Source organism: Drosophila subpulchrella, chromosome 2R, assembly GCF_014743375.2.
Source record: "Drosophila subpulchrella strain 33 F10 #4 breed RU33 chromosome 2R, RU_Dsub_v1.1 Primary Assembly, whole genome shotgun sequence".
Classification (NCBI taxonomy): domain Eukaryota; kingdom Metazoa; phylum Arthropoda; class Insecta; order Diptera; family Drosophilidae; genus Drosophila; species Drosophila subpulchrella.
The window spans coordinates 12,642,987-12,665,758 of NC_050611.1; the positions used below are offsets into that span (position 1 = coordinate 12,642,987).

General features: G+C 37.9%; 1 protein-coding gene across 6 annotated transcripts in view; it reads left to right on the forward strand.

Annotated features, from left to right (window-relative positions):
* The window catches only part of LOC119549367 (AF4/FMR2 family member lilli), a 70,098-nt gene that overhangs the window by 5,036 nt on the left and 42,290 nt on the right, over positions 1-22,772 (forward strand). The gene's annotated exons all lie outside the window — the stretch shown is intronic.

Sequence of the window (22,772 nt, forward strand, 5' to 3'; positions counted from 1 at the left end):
GATGCGGATTTAATGAGCAAATGATTAGCATTTTTATGTGCCCACTCTCCCGAAAAAACCGGGGGGAAGTCCCTTGAAGCGAGGAGTGAAAATATTGCCGACTTCTGCTAAGCTGGGAAAACTTAATAGTTGGCATTTTCCCTCTATTTTCTATCTGCCCGCCTTTTGTCTGTCACTGCACTGATAAGGGAAGGTGATAAAGGGAATCAACTGGGGGAGACAGGGTAAAATGGGGCACGTGCAACGGATTGTGGCACAGAAATGAAGTACCCGGGCGAAAGCCCTTAAGCGAGTCCAAATTAATGATCCCAACGCAGATTTATGGCCATCCAGATAAAAGGAAATGGTAAAAGGCAAAAGAAATCGCAAGAGTAGTGCAACAAACTATAAAAATCCCGTCTTTAAATTTCCTTATAGATATTATGGCCTTGCTTAACTTTCGACCAACTTACTGGATATAATATAAACTTAAGCTAATATGTTTACTAGAATGACTAAATAGAAAAATAGAAAGCTTAAAACTGTTTAAAGTAGTGGGCCAATAGTAATTAATTACTTCCACTACTTCGCTCTGCAAATTAGCTTTTACTCGCGTGCAATTTTCTAAAGTTCTCCTAATAGATGGGAAAAATCCTTGAACCAAATACTGTACCAAATGAAGCGCTGAACGGAAATGTTCGGGAAAACGCAATCGCATTACCGCTCCCTCCCCGCCAAATCAGTTAAAAGCAAAGTTCGAACTTTTGACGGGCCGAACAATGGAATCCATTGGCCAGAGCCAAGCCCTAGACTCTGATTTCGCCTGCATCCTGTCGGCGGCACTCGCAAATGAAATTAACTTTGGCCGCCGCCCCCTTTGTCACCCTGTGATTTCACTGCATAATGCAATTAAAAAAGCAAATAAAAAATATCGAACAAAGAACGGTTTTCCTTTGGCTTTCCCACACGAGAAAAAAGTGGGTATAAGCAGAAGGAAAAAATCAATAAGAGCATGGGGCGTATGGTAAAAAAGAATCTGCCACCACAATGCGCAACAACAACTGAGGATGGGCTGTTGTGGGAAAGTCAGCAAGTAAAATCAATCTGGCACAAGGATAAAACTACACGTACGAGCACTAAATGTGGCCCACATATTATAGATACGATGCAAGGGACACGTGTCCCCAAAACGCAGAATGCAAACCTTTTTTGGGGCACATTATGGGCGTGAATCAGGTGTAATAGCGAAGCATATTTCAAGTGGAACGTATGCCTCGTGAATAATTCAGAGAGATATGCTACGTGAACTGTTGCAATTTTAATATGCAGTCAGAGCGTAAAGATACTGATTATTTTCATCATAAAATCCTAATTTTGACCTCATTTTCTTTGGCATGGTCACACTGCATTTAAATAATAGGATTTTTTTAAATGTTTCATTTATGAGTAAACATGCCTTTCCTTGAGTTTGATTAAACCATTTAAATCAATCATAATTTCAGAGAAAAACCTTACCAAGATACAATAAAAATATTTTGTTTATTTCTTTCAAAAAGGCAATGACCCATAAATAAAGTTATAAATTTCACAACTTCCACTTTGCTCTCGAAATAAGTTTGATATATTTGCAAATTATTATTATGTATACATAATTCTGAAGGAGATAAGGGCTTTGTAAAGCATACCGGATTTATTGTCTCCAAGTGTGCATTAAAAATATTTCGCGACAATGATTCATTCAGTCATTTCAAGTAAATTCAGCTGTGTTTCTGTTCTGTGGGGGTATAGATAAGTAGCACCAAGGAAATCCCTATCAATACTCCCCAGTGTCGTATATTATATTTGCAAATAACTTTTTATTTCAATTGCAAATTGTATAATGGTTGGTTCTGTGGGCAGTTTTGCAGCGATAATGCAGTGGAAGTTTGCAATAATCTGCAACGCGCGTTTCCTCTGCGGCTTTGAGTCAAGGTTAACTGGTTCAAGACGATAGCTTCGGTTCATTGCCAAGAAAAAAGGGCGAATCGGGGATCTATAAGTGGGTGTATGGATGGGATGCATGTGCAAACAAGACTGTTTATCAAAGCCTTCTCGCCCAAGAATTTTATGCTAATTTTGGCCCTTCTGCATAAATTTTGCTCTTGATTTTCTGCTGAAACAATTTCTTTTATACTTTGATGTTGTTTTTAATGAATTTCAAATTCGAAGAAGCAGCAATATAAAATATGAATAATTAACCGAGGTTTATAGCTTAAAATGGGCGATATTAAATTTGAGGCTGTTAACAAAAGAAAGAATTCTACTTAATGCCCTTAAACTTGACTATTTCTTGGGTGATCCCCTCAAGTAATTTGGGAAATTATTAAGGTAATCATAGTCAAATCAAATCGGCATTACCATGACTAAAACATCAACAAAAAGCCAAAGTTTATGGCAGCCCATTTAAGGCAAGAAAGCGAAATCGCCTGCAATTGTGGTAAATCAACGTTTTCTTCGACAGACGATGGAATTTTCCTTTTGTCTTAGCTGAACCCTTGGCACGACATTCGTGGCTTATTTGTGTGGGTGGGTTGAAGGGAGGTGTTGGCGGTGCAATAAATAAGTTTGGCCAACAAAAATAGGAAGAGTAGAAGCCAAGAACGTGCCAAAGTTGAACAAATAAAGAGCTAGAATGACAGAGGGGGAAGCATTATGAGCAGGGGGATTAACGGAGAAGAAAGTTGAATTATGAAGAAAGTTGCGCTAGAACTTTCTCATCTGTGAATTCAATTAAAGTTTGGCTCTAAGCTAAATTCAGTCAATTTGTAATAATTTTTGCAATCAAATTAAAATGAAATTTCCAACGTTTCAAGCATACACACACTTTAGCTGTCTAGTGGCTAAAGAATACGAACAGTAAATTATGAATTAAAATTACAATAAATTTCCCCATGAATGAATCCAGTTGAAAAAGTTGAGGGAAAAAAGTCAGCGAAATAAAAACCACAAACAATAACAAATTTCTTCAATCGCATTTGCCTTTCCTCTCAGCTTTTCTCCACAAAAAAAAAAAGAAACGACAAAGCTAAAAAAATTACTCATAGTTTTATTTCCGCTTCTTAAATGCAACTAAATTACGCTAATTGCTGCTGGCCAAGAGCACAGAGTGCGCTTGAAAAGGCATAAACCAAAGCGAAATGGCCAAGAAATGTGCAAGTGAAAAAAAAACAACAGAAAAGTGCGGAATTGGTAGGGAAGCAATACTAAAATTATGAGTTATATAAGTCTGGCCGTGATTTTTCCAGCCGGGAAACTTTTGTTTAGAAAGTGCCGCCGTATAAATAAAACGAAGTTTAATGCTAAATAACAAACCCTCCCTAAACTGAACAGCACTTTAATGGCCAAAACGAAACAAAAAAGCTCAAAGAAATTAAATGAAATGGAAATCAAATAGAAATCAATGGACAAAACGAAAGTGAGGAATTTGTTTTCTGGGTGTGCCTTTACCGGTCTTCAATTTCTCATTTCTGAAGCACTTTTTTACTTGACTCAAAATTGGTTCCCCTGTGACGATAAGGACGCCACATCAAAACACAGAAAATTCATAATTAATTTTTAATGGGACAAGCAGGAAATTTTGCTGTAAGAATGGCATCAAGCGAGGCAAAAAATCTTTAGAGGAGTGAAAAATTGGCTTAAATATTTTATAAGCTGAGCGGCATTTGTCAAAATTATTTGGAACACCGAGGGCTTAAGGAAAAAGAGTACAAAGAAATAAGCTCATCAACACTAGACCACAAGATTGCGGTTGTGTGGAAAAATGGCGAACAATTTTAGATGATATTTACGATATAATAATAATTTTGATTAATGATGAGCGCTGAACCTAAAAATATAACTTTAACATACAATAAATAAAATAACACATAGGTTTGTTCTAAAACTTATAATATGAAATATTAATATTAATGGTGATGATTATGAGATAATGATGAGTTTTTTAGTTCCCAAAACCAAGAATCTTAAAAGTTTTCTAGATGTCTGCATTCAAGTTTTTATGTTTTTCAAAAAATCGCCTTGGTTGCACAGTGTTATTTATGCAGGGCTCAAGGCAATTTCCGCACGGGTCTTTGGCGACAAACAGTCGCAATCCAACCAGCAATCAATCAATCAATCAATGGATCGATCAAGAGCCCCCAACGATGGAAAGATGCAAAGATAATGGAGCAGTTGGTTGGGAAAGAGCAGAAACTGAAAGAAATTTAATAAAACCTTGGACAGGGCTTCCGTGTTCTTTAAAAAGTGGAAAAGTGGATGGTAGATGGATGGTAGAGTGCTGCCAAAGACTTTTTCTTGGGCTTCGCGCGGTGATTGGAAACCCGTTTGTTGTTGCCAATGGCAAGAGAGTAATCATAAAAAAATACGTTAATAGAATTTTAACGGAGCGCACTGGGAGATGCTCGGTGAAAAGCTCGGAAACCGGGGCCCAAGAACGCCCAAAAAGGGCGTGGCAGTTGTAATAACACCAACCGTCGAGCAACAGTTAGGTAACTGTAATCAATCAAAGCAACCTAGGCTAATTAGTGGTGGCCAAGGGGGCGGAGGCGGTGGCCCAAGAACTGGGAGACTTAATTAAACGCAAAAAAGGCCGCAAGGCAATGGAATTTACAATTTACAATTTTCACAAAATTAAACAACAAATTGCGTAATTTGCCTCAGCAGCATGGCTAATAAACCAGTAATGAGTGGGCGTTGCAGACCGGTGGAGTGCGGGGGGCGTGGCTGTGTGCATATTTTTAGATTTATGCGCATTTATTAGATCTAGGCAGTAAAATAAGTATAATATTACTATTACTATAAAAAAAATTTAATTAGTTGGGATTTTATTATTATTTTCCATGCGGGATTATTCGATTTTCATTTCAATTATATGGCTAAAAATCAATATGAAGTTTTAAATTAAGTTTAGGATATAGGTATTTATTTAATAAATATTCATTTTTCTTGTTAGTGGTTTTTATTTTTGTTGGTTACTAAAAATATATATTTAATTCAGTTAAAATATAGCTAGAAAAAGCAATATTTCTTTTCAATTTTTTTATTAATCTTACCAACATATCTATTTTGATCTGTTAAGTCAAGCGAAAAACGATATGTCTATTTTCCCCCTTTGAACTGGCCGTCAAACTGTATTCGTTTTGGCAGCTCATTTAACAATTTGCCCATTCTGGACTTGACAATTTCGAATGGTAATCGATTTCCATAAAATATGAAATCGAATCCTGCGCTCATCTACACAGATACAGATACAGATACAAACGCACGTATGTGTTTCCGCATTAAAATGCAAATCACGTCGATGGTCTGGACCTGCTTTTGTTGTGCGTTGTGCTGTGTGTGTGTGTGTGTGTGCTCATAGCCTTGGCAATTTGAACGAGCGTATATGGCCAACAACAAGATGTACACATTAAGATACAAGATACATAAACACATTTGGCCCATTCGGCTTTATGTGTATCCATGTGGGTGTCTTTTGAGCGTGTGTTTGTTGTTCAGGCATTTCATTCCTTTTTGTTGTGGCAGGAAAAAAATTTGATTATGTGACTGGAAAGATTTTTTTTATGAGGACAAGGCGTGGTTCTGGTGTGTGAATGACATCCTGTTGTGAAAAGTACCTTTTATGGTTCTGGGAATCAAATAAAATGCTAAGCAATTGTTAGGAAATTATTAAAAAGGTGTTGAAAAATACATTTATAAAATTCTACGCTTGATAGCAATGCGATTATAGTAAGGCTGAGATAAACTTTAGCGGAAACATTATTTATAATCATTATTATATGCAAGAAAAAAAACTCGTCTAGTATTAATATATATTTATTTGTCTACCTAAGATGTCTGAGAACAAAAGAGTTGCAAGTAAAGTATTTAATTTTTTTATGAGTTATTATAAACAATAAATTTATAATTATTCATGGGATGGTTGTAAACCAATATCACAAAACAATAAAAATATTCATACAGTTACACGTTTTACGACCCATTTATGAACCCAATTTGGCTCCTTTATCGGTCGACAGTTTATCGCAATTATGGGTCTTTACCAAAAAAGTGTAAATACCCGCCACATCAATTTAAAAATAACGCAAAAAATGAGCCAACGTATTTTAATCGACGCAATAAGGAAGACAAAACCCAAAACCTTTAGACGACAAGTGGCACATCAAACAAAAGCGGCAAAAAGAATGAATAGGATCAAATAAGTGGTGAAGAGAGAAGGGCAAACAAAGAACGAAAAACGTAGTTCAAATATTTGCCAAGCGGTTTCCTATAATAAAAGGTACCCAAAGAACAGGCATACTCCCCACATCCATGTAAATTTTCTTCTTTGGGGTCTTCGGTTCGAATTAAAAATCATTCATAATAATTATGCCCTCAGAGGTGTATTTTTTTATTTTTCTATGGGTCTTGTTTCTCTCGTTTTCAAACGAAACTAACAAACAAATATTTCAAACGAAACTGAAATGTAAACTGAGAAGCAAAATAAACAAAGCCCAAACCAGCTTAGGTTTTTTAAGGTACAAACAGGTAAGAGGAGAAGCTTTGCAACCTGAAAATTAGTTAAAAGTGTCGGATTTGAGTTGGGGGAAATCTTGTTTACTTATAAATGAAATAAACACACCTAACCCTGTCCACAAACCCATGACATGTGGCCAAAACAGCAATGAAACTTCAATTCCAAACTGTGTGTATATTTTTTTTTGGCCAAATTGGACCCACATGGCCAGTTAGCTGTCAGTCCAACTTTTGGCCATTTATCGATTTTTGTGGGTGTCCACGCAACTTTAGTTTTTTTTTTTGGACCTAGTGAGTTGCCAAATCAAAATCAAAATAATGTCGACAATTAATTTTTCATAAATAATTATGAAATAATTTTTGGTGAACATTGATTGACAAACGATGGGACATTTGATGGATGCTTTTAGGCTATGTGACATGAACGAGTTTTTGAAGGAGTGACGAGGTTTTTCGGTTGGGAAATCGAACTTTAATCATAACAATTAACACGAAAAATGTGTTAGCCACGAAACAGGCTGCTGGTCAACTTTCCTAAAGGTCGGTAACCGGTTTTGGTAGTGGTTTGGTGGTTTTTTTTTTCCAAGAGTCTTGAGTCTGGGCCAACATTCTTGGTAAGCCTTTCTCTGCCTCTCTTTCTCTCTACGATATTTCTCTTGGGGTAACGCATTAAAAAGCCGCTTTTTTTCGTTAGCTTAGCGCCAATGTTACGTGTCCGTTAGCACTCAATAACCATTTTCTTGGGCGGCAAGTGCTTCGATCCCGGCCAAAATTCAATTCAATTTTCAGCAAAAGAAAGTTGAATGAACCGCAAGAAGGTCGTTGGTAATGCACTCAAATTTTATTCACCACCATCTGTAGGGCCGCACAAAGTTTGTGCAAATTAATTGAATCAATGCCAATCAGTGGAGCTTGGAATTGCGTTTGGGTTCAATCAAGATAAATGTTTGGGAATTCGGTTTTTGGCTTTAATAATTTATGTGGGAATTTCGTTTGGTCGAGGTTGAAAGACAACGAAATGTGATTGAATTATCAGTACACATAAATATCTTGCGGAATGTATAAATACTTATACAAATTATTTAGTTCGAATGCAATTGAAAGAGATTTATCTCTCTGGACTTTTATCGCTTTGTTATATGTATTTTCTTTTATTTAAATGAAAAATGTTTATAAAAAGCCATTTCATTTGATCTCAAATCATTTTTATTGGTATTTCTTCATTCAAAATATTTTAGTTTAATTTATTTGTTATCTGGAAATAACTATATTTTATGCCTGTGTTTTTTTTTCTAACCATTTCACTTTAAATATTCCAAGACATTTCTCACGCAGCTCAATTCGACATTTGATGAATTTCCCTTGCATCTTTCTTTTTATTCCCTTTTATTGAATACATTTCTAACCCAATCACCTTTTTTCTTATTTTTCCACTCTGCCCACCTGTCACTCTCGAATTCTGTTTTTATGCATTTCTTGTTTATTTCTTATGGCTTATTTGCATACTGTGCATATTTCGGTGGCTCGACCAAGTTTTTCCTGCTTTTGCATTCAAATTTCAGAGCCAAAAAAAAAAATTACGTCTTATGGCCATACTCTACCCAAGGGGATTATAAGTTTAAGCGAGCGGAATGACAGGCCAAAAACTTAATTCCGAAGGAGAGATATCGAAAGACATTTTATTATTTGGCTCTTTAGGGCATCTTGGATTCGCTGAGCTCGTTTTTCCCCCCACTTTTTGTTTGGCCGCTTTTGTTGCGAAGCTTTTGATGGCTCAGCATTTACATTTCGTATTGGAATTCATTTTTGAGTTTTTATTTTTATTTTTATTTTCTTGTCGCATTTCGTTGTGTATTTCCCCTTGTATTTGATTTATTTTCAAACTGCGCTTTTCATAAGCCAACTAACAAGCGGCTGATTGGCGGCCCTGAAAAAGTGGGAGAAAAACAAGGCGGCTGATGCGCTTTGAAGTGCTTGTGATTAGTCATCCTCATCTCCAAGGTTGCGATAAGCAGGATTGTATAGCTAACTGATAAATAGTTCATCGGAATCCTAATTGAATGCATACGGATGCATTATTTATTGCTCTCTAATTTATTACGAACTGAATTTGGGCTGTGATGCAAGCTCAAACACCACCCGAAATGCAAGTTGGCAAATTAATTGCAATTGCTGGAGTTGCTCGTAATTATGTTAATTAGGCAAATTTTACAGTACACATAATATATTCGCTAGTGTGCGTCTTTCAGTTTAAATGACAGCTCACATTCAGCTCGAAAACTTGAGGCTTCAACTTTGAAAAGTTGCTCAGAAATGCAGGAGAAAAAGCCCAGTTGAGAAATAATTATACACATGAGGGAATGTCTGGCTGTGGAGCGGCTACCTCTCAGAGGTTCTTCATTCCCTGTGATGGGCGTGAAATGAGAAAAATCTGAGTAGAAATATGTGAAAAATAATAAATGATATTTAGGGCGGGGTAGCGAACATCCGGAGGCCCCCTTAACCTTTTGAAGTGCAAGCGGGGCCAAGTAAGCTATTCATTATTGCATCGTTTTCTCACAGGTTCTTGAGAAAGTGTACTCCTAAAATTTGTTAAATTGAATATAGGTGAAATGAATGGCTTTGGGCATCGATAAGCTAATGAAATTCGATGCTCAATTAATCATTTTATGGAATAAAAACTATCAGAGATTTTGAGAAGGGTAACATTGGGTTAATATGTACTTTAGTCAAAATTATTTTTAATATGTCTTCTCTCAAAATTCTTTGCTTTGGATAAAAAATGATGACAAGCTATAGTTGAGGGGCAACTACCTATCATCAGAAACTTAGCACCCAAAGCCTTTTTTAACAGCTTGTAAGAATATTTTTGGTCGTTTTCTCTTCCTCATGTTAAATTATAAAAGTAGGTTTTAAACTCTTAATTTCATTACGTTTTCTAAGCTTGTGGTTTGAAACATACTTTTAACTGCTGTATACAGAAATTAGGGGTTTTTCTTGTAAGCTAAATGTTGGTTTGGGTTTTAGCTTTAAATTTAAATGTAATTTCACATGGTGACTGCTCCTATAGCCTTTGTTAACAGCTAGTATACAGTATTAAGTTTCGTTTTCTCATTCGCATGTTAAAATTAAAAGAGGATTTAAACTCTAAATTGACATACGTTTTTTAGTTTTAACTCCACCCCTTATGGTTTTAATCCCTTCTCAACAAGGTAACGCACCGCTTTTTTAAGCCCTCTTTATTTTTATTGGTGTAGACCAATCAGCATCATAGAGGAGCCAAGATATATCACCTTAATAATTGTCAGAGGCAAAAAGCAACATTTTGCAATTAACACGTCGCATGCTTGTTGAAAGCGTTTCAGTTGGCTGGGACGCCTGTGGCGGGATGCAGACGCAGATGATGCTCGGCGAGACCCTCGGAAATTCAGAGATACTGAGATGCAGATGCAGATGCAGATACAGATACAGAAAATCTCTGCATGAATCTCCTCCGAGACATTGACTCCAATTGAGCAATGCGAAGCGGGCGGAAAAAGGGGGGCCAACTTGCTCGAGTTAAGTCATGTGTGGGCTTCATTTACAACTCACTCGACTTTTGTTTTGGATGCTGGCGGGGAATTGGAATTGGAATTGGGCTTGGGTTTTCGCTATGAGTTTGGAACTGGAGTTTCGCCCACGAAGTGCAGTGCGTTGCAAACTCCTTCTCCTCTTCTGCTTGGCTCAAGTGTTTGAAGTGTCGACATGAAGTCTGACAATTGCAAAAGTTGTTTATGAATAAAGAAGGAAAAAAATTTAAATATGAGTACCAGCGTTTTTCAAGGATTTGTTTTGTGGCTCTGACACAAAGTGAAAGATTGTGCGCCCGAACACTCTTGATTGCACTTTATGCATATTGAATCTGCCTGCCCACTGAATTTGATCTTCTGCTTAAATTCAAGTTCGCCGATAAGGTGGCTCCCTTTGCTCCCTCCTCCGCCTGCTCAACTAATTTCCACGCAAACATAAACACCGACATCAAACAGAACTTGCTGCTCAAAGGGCCTGTGCAGCTAAATATTATTTATATAAATTAGCGCAGCAAGCTAGATGCTGCATCTGCTGTGGCCGTAGAAGTTGATGCAGCATTTTGCCCCTGGCAAAGCCAAGTAAAATAAGGCAAAATAAAGCGGAGCGGAGCAAGGCAAACGATGCAATTTTATGCGCAGACGCCTAAATTGAAAGCGACGCGTAGCGGACGCAGCAGCACTCAACGAGGCGTTCTATTTTTACACAGAAAGAAATTTTAATAAATGTTAACTAGAGCCCAACGTCATAAAAATTTAAAAAATGTTGCTGCAAGGAAAATAAATCATGTGGAGAAGGATTTCTTAAGCCAAGTTCCGACAAAAAAGTAATTTTCTAGATGATATTGGTCAAATATTTGAGTTTCCAAAATAAGGTTTTGATTTATAAATAAGACATTCCGTCTTCGACAATGGTAAACATTTACATTTAAACAACAGATTTGCAAGACTAATATTTTTTAGATACGTATATTCGACTTTTGTAATAAAAGTCATCGAATAGGATTATTTGAATCTAAGATTTTTATGTCATGACTTGAAAAATAATTTACAAATATTGATTAGGGAGTGATTACTATTTAGTAATCTCCGATTTTAGAAGTGGAATAATAAAATTTTGTTCATGAATTGTAAACAAATTATAAATAATGATTAGGGATTCATTTGTAAAGAATTGTTTATAATTAATATTAAAGAAAAGATTAAAATATAATTTTTAATTTTATAATGCAAATAGAATATTTTTTAGTCTTAAAAATAATTTATATTTAACGAAAATATAATGTCATAATGGTTCTTAAAATATTATGAGCACTCGAACATTTTTTTCTGTGCAAAACCAACGAAGTCACCACAGTTTGAAAGCAACTGTGTGCGCTCTTTCACTCCCCTTCGAATACCCCTCTCCCCGTCTCTTTCGGGGCAGCCTCTAGGGTCATTAACATGCCCAGCAGGAAAAAAGCAGAAAAACCCAACAGGAGAGGCACAGAATGAAAAGTAAACGAGACAAAGCCAAATCCAGTTGGTGGGAAATGAGGGGGAAAAGTTGCAGTCGGAGCCGCAGAAGAGAATGCAACCAGAGTAAAAAGGCGACGCGACCCTGGAGCAACAAAGCGCGTCTGCATTTGTGGGTGGTGCCGTTGGTGTCAGTGGTTAGCGGTGGAGGGGTGTTGCGGTGGTGCGGCGATTCGGTGGTGCTGACGGTGGTTCTGGGGTCCCTTTGGGGGTCCAAGGTGCCGGGAGTTTGCCTACGCCTATTTTCCAACTGTTTGTTGTACGTGCCGCGTCTGTTATTGCCAGTTGGCAGTTGAAAAGGGCACAAAAGGGTAGGGATTAATCCTGGAAGTGAGGAAAACCGATGGTTAGATACTTTCTGAACAGGAAAAAAATCGAAAATTAATATTAATGGTTATTTTAAATGAAAAGTATGTACATATCGATTGGATGAAAAGTGATGGGGACAGTATTTAAGAGAAATTTTATAAATATATCATTCGATTCAGGCGTTTAAAATGCCTGCTTCTATGATATTAATTCATTATTCACATTAAAATGTAGGGGATACATCGAATACTAAATCAAATTAAAATGGATTTTTGGTTTGTTTTTTTACCAATCAAATGATTCACAGAATATTTCACTTTTTGACACGACTTACAATTAAACTCTTGAATAATTCAACAGTTTGAAACTTTGTTTACTCAGCCATAACCCTAATTATAGACCAAGTAAATTATCTGTGCAAAACTTGTTCACTAATCGTTTCCCTCTTTCCGTTTCTCTTTGCAGGTAATTAAATGGTAATTTTTCATCGATTTCATGGCATATTTAGCAAAGTAAGCCAGCTCGCAGTTCCCAGATGATGGCTCATAATCGGCTCGACTTGACTGGCAAATGCGGCTAAGGCAAATAAGGCTCATTAATTAAACCCAGAGACAACAGCAAATCTGCTCCTTTGTTTGCAAATTTTTCGTTGAGTTCTGCGTTCTACGAAACATGAGAACGCATATTGTTAGGATATTGTTTATAAATAATTATGACTGCCCATAGTTAAGTGCCCGAAGTGAATGAACTTTGCCGGCTATTGTGTTACTTTTACTCGGTCCGACACTTTCGCAGGCCAAAGAAAAACACATTTCCTGTTCCTAATACTCCGCTGACATGCAACAATTTTCAACCTTTTACAGAATGGGTAGAACTATTAAGACCGATTGCCAACTTTCACTGATAATGCCAGCAATTATGTATTGCTCCAGTTAATGATGGCCCGAGACTCAATTTTTTTTCCACATCATCTTTCGTGGTAATGACATAATTAAGATGGCTTTCAGGGGTCATCCGAGGGGGTCAAACACGTGTCTCTACCTTGTCGTCATCCTTCAATTAGCAGTCAGTGTGAAAGGTGACACGAACGTGTTAAGTGGTCGGGTAAACGCTGGAAAAGAACCCATCTGGCGAAGACCTTTTGATTCGAGTCCAGAATTAGCATTTTCCCCACTGCGGCTTGAGAAACAATCTCGGGCCGAAACAATGAAGACGAATTTGTACAGTTTCCGCTTGGCTGATTTCGGCCAACAGATCCCACCGAAAGTTAGCCACTCAACAAGGGTCTAATGGCTTTTTAAAGTGACCAAAATTTGGCATGTGCCCCGCGTAAACTAGGTAAATTAAACGCCGACTCTTGGCCAAGAGGTGGGCCAACTGAAATTGGGCAAACAATGTTGAATGGGATTGTATTTGAGGCTTCTGGGGCATGACGGAAAATGCGTTAGTCGAGAATTGAGTAAATTCTGGGGATGGTAGGGAAAAGATGTAGATAAAAAGATAGAAGCATTTGGATGGGAGTGATAATTATGTACCAAAGTCAATAAAAACATGGAAACATGGAACGTGATTTGAGTGGTTTTCTGCATTAAATAGGTAAACAAGAAAACACTTAGTCAAACATCCCCTTGAATTACTAATTGAGTGCTATTTGTTAAATTCACTGGGATTTCTTTTCATGGATTTCCATATTATATTGGTAAAAGCACTTATATGCATTCACACTTAAACGAAATTTCAATGTTTATATTAATCAAAGAATTTTACTATCTGTTTTTATCATAATATAAAGGTCAATACCAATTTAATCCCACTCATGTTTGCTGGAATCATTGTCCAATTAATTCTGCATATGATACCTCATTTGAATTTTACACTTTTAATTTATTTGTCATTAAATTCTTCCATAACCAGTTTGGCAACGAAGTTTCATCTTATCAAAGGTTATTTATATTTATAGATTCTATCTTAGCCCATTTTCGAAATAGTTTCAATCGATTTTATTAGTCCAACTGTGTGTTGAACAGTATAACCTGCTGAGAATTATAATAAAACCGATATGCTTTCAGTTATATTAACCATTAGGCTAAATTATTTGTTTGGCAGCTTCCATTTGCACTAAAAGCCAAAATATGTGCAAACAACTTTGAACCAGTTTTCAAATGAGTGCAAATAAGAGCAAAATTATTGACAAAAGCTGAAAGTGAGTTCACTTTTGCTGATGTCAACAGAGCAGCTTACGTAGCTACCTATTTTTTTTGGTTTCATTTTTAAGCGTTCAACGATCGCTTAGTTTATTTTAATTCCCAGCCCCATTTACTGATTTATGAAACGGAGTCAAAAGCGATCCGATCTCTTTTGTCGCCGGCATTTTTGGCACTAATTTGACAAGGTCGCCGCTTCGCTGGGCTTTTGTAGTCTTGGCTTATAGAAATCACGACCCAAACACGTTCGAAGTGCCACTCTTTTTTTTTTGTTTATTTTGCATTTTGAGTGGTCCAAGACGGCAGCTCATTTCGCAGATATTTGCATAAACATTTGAAGGGGTGGGGTGCGAAAAAGTTGCTGTGAAATGCTGTCATTCATATTAATTTAGTGGGTCAGCCGGCGATGGTGACCCCGATCGTGCGGATTTCCTGTTAGAAAGGCTCTGATTGTTGTTCCCTCCCATAATAAATCGCATCTCTTTAAATGGGTAATGAATAGTCAAATTCGGTTTCGTGACTACAGATGGCAGACAATTAACCCTAGAGCACCACCGAACTATCCCCACTCTCCTCAGTCACCTGCTGTGACCAGAGTTAGCTTTTGAACTTTCATTCCTTTTGCATTATTATGCAAGAAGGTAGGATGAGGATGGGGATGAGGATGAGGATTTCTGCCCAGATAAGAGCCGGCGAAGGCAGAGCTAATTAAATTATAAGCCAAGTCTGACGCTGACCCAAGATGAGCCAGGGAATGGGGTCACCAGAAGAGGTGGCCTCACCCCCTTTTTCGCCGAGAGTGGTTGAATAATATCCAAATGGATGTCTTCGGTGTTTGCCGTTCGTGTAGCTGGTGTTGATTTGGCCATAAATTTTGTATGCTTTTGACGCCGAAAATCGACGACCACAGCCGAAAAACATTCACGGCGAGATGAGGTAATGCAGCCAATAACTCTTGAGTTACAGTGGGCTCAATTTGTGCAGTGCGGTTGTAAAAGCCGACTCAACTCTAACGATTTTTGTGGGTTTTCAATACAAACGCGGCTACCATATCTACACTTTATGTGACCTATAAGCCCCTTTTCACGGTCTTTAAAAAAGCTTTTGACTGGCAGATGGCGCGCATTTAGTTCATTACTGGTAATTTTATTATTTTCCGGTTTAAACTAATGACTTAATAAAATTAAGTTATTGTGTGATCATTAGTTTGAATTTAATTTGATGGAATTTTTATTTGGTTGTTATTAATATATTGAATGGTTACAACATTTTTATAAGCTTGGAGTCTTAAGTTTTAGTCTTTGAAAATAAGTTAGGTCCTTCTCCTGGCATTTTTTGTACTCTTGAAAAATTTTAAGGCCAGTTTGAAGGTCGACAAGAACTTAAACTAAAATTTAATAAACTAATAATTTAATTATATATTTTTCAAAGATGCTTCGAAATCATTGTACTTAAAAAAAAAAACAGGAACTTGGTCAATTGAATTTTAATTCTTTTGCGTTATAAGGGTAATTAGGCCTTTGATTTTTTTAACAATCTCAAATTCAAGGTTTCGTTATCTTAAATTAACATTTTTGTAAGGAAAATGAATTATTATCCCGCATAACTTTATATAAAAGGGTTATGAAACTGGCATGTTTTCCAAACAGTAGAGCAATTACCTAGTTAATTAGTTTACCCGCCACTGTTTTGGGTTGCTCATTAGGCCAGGACACCCACTGTGCCACATGGAGCAGTTGCCGGGACGTAAACATGAATTATGCGTAGACATCTCGCGGGTTGGTTAGTTCACCACCCGCTCCTCCTCGCCTTTTCCCCCTTTTTGAGACCTGTCATCGGGCGTTGTCAACAAAATGTTTGCGACTCGAAGGCAACTTTTGGGCCAAGTGATGGCGGCATCATTTCAATTGCGTTTTATGGCCATAAATAAGCCCAACGGCGGACGGAATTGTTTTTTTTTTGGCCACGAGGCAGCAGGCTAACTAGGAAAATGGTTGCAAAAACTATGAGTGCTGCAGACGAATCGCAGCCAAGTCGTGATCGCACTTGACTGCCAATTACCGGGGATCATCAATTCGATGGGGTTCTGCTGGCCAAGTTAATAATCTCATCAGACTGTGAGTTCGAGAATCTTCTGCATGGGCCAATTTGCATGGACAACAATGCTAAATGGGCCGTAATGACGGGCCGCCTGGCGGTCTTTCAGCCATCAGAGTAGTGGTGCAATTCAATTAATTAGCCCGGCCAAGAGCGCTTAGTAACTCCCTTCCTCCTTTTTTTTTTACCCCACCCTCCTTTGTTGCCTGGCTTTTCCTTGTTGCCACACGCGTGTGATGAACATTTCCGCCGTGGAAAGCGCCTGTGTGTGTGGTGCAATCAAAATTAATTAAGGCACAAAGAGAGGCGGCCAGATGCTTTGCATGGCTTTTCCTCCGACCTGCCACTTTATTGCCTTTTACCGCAACGCTGCACCATTTTCCAGTGCACCTGCAACGGCCACATCTTCTTTGGCTTTTGCTTTGTGTATTTTCATTTTAGTTTTTCCATTTTTTTTTTCATTTCGCCTTGACAGGAACAGTGCCACCAGCGAATGTGCATAATTAGAAGTGGTTACAACTTACATGTCCATGTGATCGCAGATTCAGTTAGCTGAAACTGAAACGTTCGCTTGTCCAGCAGCAATCAGCTGGAAAACTGGCAACAGTCAATCAGCCGTGGAAAACTGCAGCTGCAACAGTTGAGCTCATCCAGTTGAGGGTGCATAAATTAATTAGCCGCGATTGCCACAGATTGGTGGTCCTTAATTGATAGTGGAATGCCTGTGTTGCAGATTTATACGTTTATACAATCTCCTTTAGAGAGCAATCAATAAAAAATATCTGCACTAATGAAATTGTATGTGTATTGCAGCGCCTTATAAAACAGTAAAGATTTATTTAGAGACCTCTTAAAAAGCTAGCATAGAAAGAAATGAATGTCTTCTAAGATTTTGTATTAAAAATTCTATAAAAAAATAATATAATAATTTTAAGATCTTCCTTTCTTCAAGAGTAAAATAAAGCTAGATTTTATTTTCTTGTTGGTTAGTGGATAGTTCTTGTTGTTCTCGCTCTTTCCTGGGGTTTTAAAAGCTTTCCACATTTATTGGAGAATTTTTTACAATTTATTTAGCCATCAAAAAGCCACATAAATTCGTAATGGCCTTAATAAGCAAATCACTCCACGGGGGTTCTGAGCTTTCCTCAGAGAACTTTCCCAGCGTAATAAGAGCGAGAAGGGAATAGGCTGCAGTTGCATCCTCGGCTGCAAAGTGAAATGTATAATGAGCATAATGTTGGCGCTGCACGACGCCGATTCGGTTGCAGATACACACAGTCTGAGATGCAGATACGGATGATAATGGTAATGATAAAGCCGTGTCGCGGAGACCGACACATGAGCACTTGACTGAGAACTCAGACGGAGAGAAATTTGAGAAATGTGTGCAGTAATTAAATGCAAAACTCGAAGCGCAAGAAGGAGAACAGCGACATCGTCAACGATCCAAGATAATGCATAATTGCAGAAGACAAAAGGAAATGCCAGCGACTCATGGGCAATACGTATGTATAAATGTATGTATGTACAGTGCAGGAGCATGCAAAATATGAGAAGAATATCTAATGCCGTGCCACCGCATTCTCCATATAGTTATATGTAGATATATATTGTAGTCCGCCAACTGCCACATCCATCCTTCGTTGGCTTAAAACGGCGTTCAAATTAATGGCCAAGTTTCACATGGGGCAGAATGGAGAAAGAAGCGCAGATGCCAACACAATTGCCAATGGAAATTGCTGCCATCTCACATGTGCCGCAGTGTGAGTGTGTATCTGTGTTTGCGAAAGTTGAGTACAAGATACAAGTGGTTAGATACAAACTAGAACAGCAACTGCTGGGGTACGATAGTTGTGTCTATCTGACACGAAGGTGAAATACTCTCTATATGGATAGGTACCAAAAATGATTAATATATTTATCAAGCATTTAATGTCATTATTAAAAGTTTTTCGATCTAGAAACCGTATGGTTTTGGAACTAAAATTAAATATTCCTTTTCTTGTCTTTTCATTAAAAAATATAATATTTGAATTTGTAATAGGTGTGTTATTTATATTCGTCAAAAGTCATTTTATTTGTAAAAATTCTCATGACCATTAATTTTTTTTTCCCTCTGGTAATAATATATTTAGTAACAAATTTCCATTTAAAGCTCTATATGTAACCAACTTATTAATTATATTAAATGCACCCATTTATTTTAAGAGCATCAACAAGAATAAGTTCTTGTAAGGAAGATGAGTTGTGAAGAGTGACTTGCGGGCTTTTTTTTTCCTTCGTGTTAGAACACGAACTCGCAACACGGGGGCAAAAAAACAGAAGTTGCCACTGGGAAGTAAATTCCATGTTATTATTTACCAGCCAACGGAGGAATGTTCAAACAACATTCAATCAGAAATCGGCAAGAACAAGGCGGCGTAGATACCGCCGATACATGCTTGCAGATCAAGATAATAAATTTACTGGCACTCTGGGACCGCGATTTGTAAGGTTCTTCGGTTTGCCCTAAAAAGTAGCTATTTCCACTTATTTCACTTTTAAGCCACTTCCACTGGGCACACACTTTTCTTTTGGCCAAAGCGCCTAGTCGTGTGCTCTGCTTTTTGTTTGGCTCCTGGGGAAGGCAGTAAATATGAAAGCAGAAAGCAAGAAACTTTATTTGGGTTAGCGATTGTTTAAAAATGCATAAGGATGTGAATCTTGGAGTAGCTGGAGGGAAAGAGAAGCCCGCAGGAGTTTGGCCAGAGGAGCTACAAAGGACCGAAGGAAAAAATGGGGATTTGCAGGGGCTCAAACAGCAAATGGAGCTAAAATTGCAGTGCAGAGAAAAAAATATAAAAAGAATTCATTGTAAGTAGGTAGCCAAGAAAATGCGGAAAAATTCTTTATAAATTAGGTATTTAAATGATTTAATTTACACTAGCGTACATAAGAAATAGCTCCTGTCGTAATCTGCCGCCACACGTTCAGTATACAAAACACTGATGAGCTTCGACCGGAAAATGTCGTCAGTATCTTCGCAAAAAAAAAAACGATTTTAGGCACTCTAAGACAAATTCTCAATCTTTGAAAAATGTTTACAGTGCACAAAAAGTGAATAAAAACATATGCAGTAAAATGCAGAAGCTAGAAGATCTTTTGCTCAAGAAGGAAAAATATAAGACGCAAGCTTGAAAAGCTCCTGGAAAACCCAGGATAAGAAGTTGACACACTTGCAATTTCAGTTGAGTTTATCTCAACAAGTGTAGGGATTTTGGAGCATAAACTTTTCCCCAATAAATCCGTACTGATTTGAGTTTAATATGCTAATCAAGCGACGGCTTTGAGTTATTCAAATCAAGTGAACCGCTCACCCACTCACTCGGCATTCACTGGCAAAAGTTTTTAAATTAAAAAATTATGGATGGCCAAGTTAATGGCTTTCTCGGTCAGAAAAAAAAGAGAAATACAGAGACGACAGGTGGGTGCAGTTTTGCAATCAAGATGAGTGGGCGAAAGTGGTTCAAGTGGTTTTGCGATTGCGAATGTAAATGCAATTTCATTAAATTGAATATTTATCGGTTGTCATTGAGCAAATTGCAGGTAAATTGAGGTCTATCTTAATACTTCCATGGTATATAATGTGTGCAGTTATTCCGCCAAGATAATGGACCGAAATCATCATTAGTCGAGCTCTCAGGGATATAAACATTGTATTCTTGAGTCTTAAAATATAACTTCTTTCCGACAAATTGTCAACTATTTTTGTGACTTTTAAGAATAATGCTCAATGAGGAGAACCGCTTGAACAGGTTTCCAGGGAATTTGCCGCACAGAAGCCGTTTGATGAGCATAAATCTTGATATCGGAACATTATTAACGTCAATTAATTCTAACTGTTTGAAACGAAGGCCATCCATTAAGTCCGCGGAGTTGCGAGGTGGATTTTAGATGGTTCAGATGGTGGGGGGTGGAGAACTCACCTGGGATGGATGGATGGTTGGATGGATAGCTGGCATTTCTCCGGAGACCCTCAACCTGTTTGTTTTTTTTTTCGCCCGCTTTTCTGTAATCGATACAAGTGGGCTCTTCGGTCTGCTGTCTTTGCTGTATTTTTAGTATTTTCCTGGTGGCCCGTTGTTTTCCCCTTTGTTTTTTTTTTTCCACATTGCCTCGCCTCACGATTTCCCAAATCCGATTATTATCAAGTCTCACGTGAGTGCACGCTTTGTTGCTGCTTATTTTTATTTTTACCCCTGATGCTCTCGAGTCTTGTGCATTTTACAGTTGCGCCTTCCTTCTGCTTCCTTGGAAAATTGCTTTGAACTTGAAAATTTCCCACGTGACGCGGCGAGAATCAATCTCTGCTTCTGGCTTTTCTTTTGCCCTCTGTTCGTGTCACATGTGCAATGACACCCCTTGCGAATTTTCCCCTCCATACCCCCCCCCCAGAGATTTTCCAACGGGCACGAAAAGCCAGCTGCACTTTGCATGTCATTCGGCTAACGGTGTCGTCTTTTCCACGCTTTTCCTCCTTTTGTTTCTTGGCTTAAAAGCCTTTTCTCAGTCGGTTTTGTGGCAAGTGTCGATTGAATTTAATTGGATAGTTTTTTCGTGCATTCCATATCTTTCGGGGGGCTAAAAGGCAAATTGTGTTGAATTCCCATATTCGTGGGTAATTTCTTTTATTGGATTGTAATTTTTGTGGGAACTTCAGTTGGTTTCGAATTGGAGCTAAACGTTATGGCCATATGACACGGACTTAAATTGCGACTAACTGATTGGACTTGTTTAAAAAAGTATTATATCCAAAGCCACAGGTTTACGAATATAATTTACAGATAAATCCATTAATTTACTCTTAGTTTTAGCAAGTGTCATATGGATCTTTTTAATATAATAATCGAATTGTCGTGATTATTTTTTTTGCTTTCTTGTTAGCCATTTTAAATAATACACTCCCATTTATATGTTGTGCACATAAAATCGTAAATCCACAAACACTAATTGAAGTTCTATCCCGATTTTAAGCCAAGTTCTCTCGTTGCTGAATTAAAAGAAAGAATTATGCAGCCGCATTTCAAAGTTTCCATTAGCACCAACTGAAACTGCAGTCGTTGGGCACTTTTGGTGCAACATGTTCGTGCCATTTTGCAGATCTTGGCCAGTCTTCAAGCCAATCCATTGCAGAGTTTAGTGTGAGTCAGTAAAAGCAAAAAAAAGACCCAAACAAAGTGAATTTCTTGGAGTACTTCCCTTTCTGGCAAAAAAGTGGCCAGGTATATGTGCACTATGGGCTGCAGATGGCACTTAATTTGCGAGCACGTTCCAATCAAAGGGGAAGTGCATAGTTCGCGAGTCGTAAACTAGGTTTTCTTTTAACGATTGTGGCTCAGAACGAGACCTGGCCAAGACCGGTGGCAATTAAAAAGAAGTTAGCACTTGGCGGGGGGCAAAGAAAAGGGCGACAGTTCATAGATGTCAAGTTCAGGGTTACTTCAAGGGCTTCGGCTCGGGAATTACCTGTCAGAGGCCAAAGACAAAGTGAGTAATTAATTCGCAAGCGTCTTCATCCATCAAATCTTCTGTCTTTCCTCCACAAAGTTCATGGGAGTTGGCGCTGGGCTGTGTGAGAATTTTACTTTTGATTTAATGAGTTTTTTATTGCCCGCTCTCATAGGATTGAATTCTTTATGCAAACGGTTCAATGAGCTTAGGGCTAATTAATGGCTCATTAAATCCTAAATTTGATTTGGGTTCTTATTTAATTTAAGACTGTTTAAATACGACCTTAGATTAATGGTTTTATTCTGGGTATATCAGTAGGCATAACGAATACTTACTGGGTTTTAAAGTAATTTATAAGACAAATGATCCGCATTTATTTTATTCTTATACTATTTTACTGGTACTTTTTATTAAACTTTAAGTGCCTGGTTTGTTAGTAAACACAGCATTTACCCCTCTAATTTTAAAAGCCATTTATTAGGCTCTGCATCATCCCCGTCATAAGCCTACTGTGCTGTCATATGGTTTTTGATGATGATGATGACGAAATCTAAGAGGCTTAAGTTTTAGAAAAACCCCAAAAACCCCAATGCAAAAGGCTGCCACTGGCAACTCTCGACTCCCATGTGGCTGCGTAATCAAATGCATGTAATTTGAGTTTAATGAGTGTCAAAGTTATTAAAAATCATTTGCTCCGACCAGTTATGGTGGCTTTACTGCCAACGGCTTTGGCTTTCGGCCAGTCAGCAGGCCATGTTTTCGGTCCATGAAAGGCAGCAGAGCTAACGCTAGAGTTACAAAATCGTTTCGAGACATTTTTGGGTTCGTCATCGGGCTTAATTACTGGCCAAAACACATTCTGCCCGCCAACGATTCTGGTTAAATGAAATGTGTCAATAAATGTAAATGGCGACCGAAATAGAGTTATTAGAAGGAGGCCGCTAAACCAAAGTGAGATCTCTTAATAAAGTTGTTTTTTGGTGTCAGAGACAGCAGCAGCAATAATAATAACAATAACAAACAGTGCCTGCCATAAGTTGTGCGACCAGTTGGCCGATAC